The sequence below is a fragment of the Bison bison genome, unplaced genomic scaffold (assembly GCF_000754665.1).
Source record: "Bison bison bison isolate TAMUID 2011002044 unplaced genomic scaffold, Bison_UMD1.0 scf7180017864249, whole genome shotgun sequence".
Taxonomy (NCBI): Eukaryota; Metazoa; Chordata; class Mammalia; order Artiodactyla; family Bovidae; genus Bison; species Bison bison.
The window spans coordinates 2,205,143-2,207,961 of record NW_011494821.1 but is presented as its reverse complement, the minus strand read 5'-3'; the positions used below and the strand labels follow the sequence as shown (position 1 = coordinate 2,207,961).

Here is a 2,819-nt window from a genome sequence, read left to right as displayed (position 1 = left end):
TCTCCAAGCCAGGCTTCAGCAATACATGACCTGTGAACTTCCAGATGTTCAAGCTGGTTTTAGAAAAGGCAGAGGAACCAGAGATCAAATTGCCAACATCACTGGATCGTCGAAAAAGCAAGGGAGTTCCGGAAAAACATCTATTTCTGCTTTATTGACTATGCCAAAGCCTTTGACTGTGTGGATCACAATAAACTGTGGAAAATTCTGAAAGAGATAGGAATACCAGACCACCTGACCGGCCTCTTGAGAAACCTATATGCAGGTCAGGAACAACAGTTAGAACTGGATGTGGAACAACAGACTGGTTCCAAATAGGAAAAGGAGTGCGTCAAGGCTGTATATTTTCACCCTGCTTATTTAACTTAATTGCAGAGTACATCATGAGAAACGCTAGGCTGGAAGAAGCACAAGCTGGAATCAAGATTGCTGGGAGAAATATCAATAACCTCAGATATGCAGATGACACTACCCTTATGACAGAAAGTGAGGAGGAACTAAAAAGCCTCTTGATGAAAGTGAAAGAGGAGAGTGAAAAACTTGGCCTAAAACTCAATATTCAGAAAACTAAGATCATGGCATCTGGTCCCATCAATTCATGGCAAATAGATGGGGAAACAGTGTCAGACTATTTTTTTGGGCTCCAAAATCACTGCAGATGGTGATTGCAGCCATGAAATTAAAAGACGCTTACTCCTTGGAAGGAAAGTTATGACCAACCTAGATAGCATATTCAAAAGCAGAGACATTACTTTGCTAACAAAGGTCTGTCTAGTCAAGGCTATGGTTTTTCCAATGGTCGTGTGTGGATGTGAGAGTGGGAAGCTGAAAAATTGATGCTTCTGAACTGTGGTGTTGGAGAAGACTCTTGAGAGTCCCTTGAACTGCAAGGAGATCCAACCAGTCCATTCTAAAGGACATCAGTCCTGGGTGTTCTTTGGAAAGACTGATGCTAAAGCTGAAACTCCAATACTTTGGCCACCTGATGCGAAGGGCTGACTCATTGGAAAAGATCCTAATGCTGGGAGGGATTGGGGGCAGGAGGAGAAGGGGACAACAGAGGATGAGATGGCTGGATGGCATCACCGACTCGATGGACATTAGTTTGAGTAAACTCCAGGAGTTGGTGATGGACAGGGAGACCTGGTGTGCTGCGATTCATGGGGTCGCAAAGAGTCGGACACGACTGAGCGACTGAACTGAACTGAACTGAAAAAGAGGCAGCAGGTATAGTTAGGGGGGCCATAGGTAGATTGGGGTGGCTAGAGCATGGGGGTAGGGGTTGACGCCCTGAGAAGTGAGGCTGGAGGGTGATGTTGGCAGGGCTGAAGCTATAGCCCCATGGCTTGATGAAGCCAGGGGAGGCACCGGTGATGGTGATTATGTGAGAGAGGGCTGTGATCAGATCAAAAAGCTACAGGCCCTGGCTCAGGACTGGGAATGGGCTGTGAGGCGGGGAGGTGAGTGTGGGTGGCTTCCCGAACTCAGCCATGTCACCCATAGCCCCTGATGGAACTTGAGGCCTCTGAGTCTGAGTCGGGGGCACCTCGGAGGTCCCACTTGATGGCTCTGCCATCCACAGACCCAGGATTGGCCCCTGGTTTCCGCCTTCGAGGTAAAGTCGCAGCCCGCCCCGGTTATTAAGTCGTTAGCTGGGTCTCACACAGCCTCTTCATTATGGGTAATTATGGTGAATCCTCTCTGGGTATTAACAAGGAGGAGACCAGCTGCTCTTGACTGTTAGGCTGCTAGAACAGGAAATCCCTGGGCATCCCTGCCCTGGGTTTTGGGTCGGGGGGACAGTGGCATCTTCTGCAGTGCCGGCCACTGGACGGGACCTTCGTACTGTGTTTGGATATTCCACTTTCAACCATTTCCCTGTGACTTTGAACTTGTGGCCTAACCTTCTGTGCCTCTGTTTCCTCATCTATCCAGTGGGACGATAGTACCAGCCACCCAGGGTTGTGTGAGGGCTAAACTGATAAAGCACTTAATGCTCAGTAATAGGAACCACTGGAGAAGGAAATGGAAACCCACTCCAGTTTTCTTGCCTGGAGAATCCCATGGACAGAGGAGCCTGTAGGTGGGCTACAGTCTATGGGGTCGCAGTGTCGGACACAACTGAGTGACTAAACAACAACAAAACAATATGAACCACCATCATTTTAGATGCTGGCGTCAGCATCGCCGTGTTGAATTGTTCTAGGAGTTCCTGGAAGGCGGGGTCTGGTCCCTTCCTCTGTCCCCTGTGTGGGGAGCTCCAGAGAGAGGCCCTGTCTCCTGTCTCCCCTTTTCCTTCTCAGTGCAGACGTGCAGTGGTCAGGGGGACTCTGGCCTGTGGTCTGGCCTCCTGTTGTCCTGAGATAAGCTGAGGCAGAGGCCCTGGGGCCTGTGGGGGCAGAGGGTTGTGCTTACCCAGGAGCCCTGGTAGAGGGCTGCGTGAGGTCAGAGGGGGCCAGGACGTTGCTGGCCCGGTCCGTCCACAGCTGTCGATCGTTTCTAATTGTCCTAGTTACCAACCCCGTTGACGCTCCTAGCGGGAGTGCAGAGGTGGTTGGAAGTTGGGTGAAGGGCAGACATGACCTCAAAGGCTCCCATTCCCCCAGGAAAGCAGGCCCAGAGCCCTACCTGCTTCCCTCTGCATCTTGGCTCCTCATTGGAAAACTGGGGGTCCTACTATACTCCTGAGGACAGCTGGGGGGATGTGTTTGTGCACATGTGCAGGTGAGCAGGTATAAGCATTGCCTGCATGCTCTCACCACCCTCTCCTTGGTCAGAGGGCTTTCCCTGCAGCTTTCAGAGGCTGCCTATCCACTCTC

The 2,819-nt window shown here is 50.9% G+C and overlaps 1 protein-coding gene across 1 annotated transcript in view; it reads left to right on the top strand.

Annotated features, from left to right (window-relative positions):
* Positions 1 to 2,819, top strand: part of SPNS2 (spinster homolog 2 (Drosophila)) — a 40,648-nt gene that overhangs the window by 14,542 nt on the left and 23,287 nt on the right. The gene's annotated exons all lie outside the window — the stretch shown is intronic.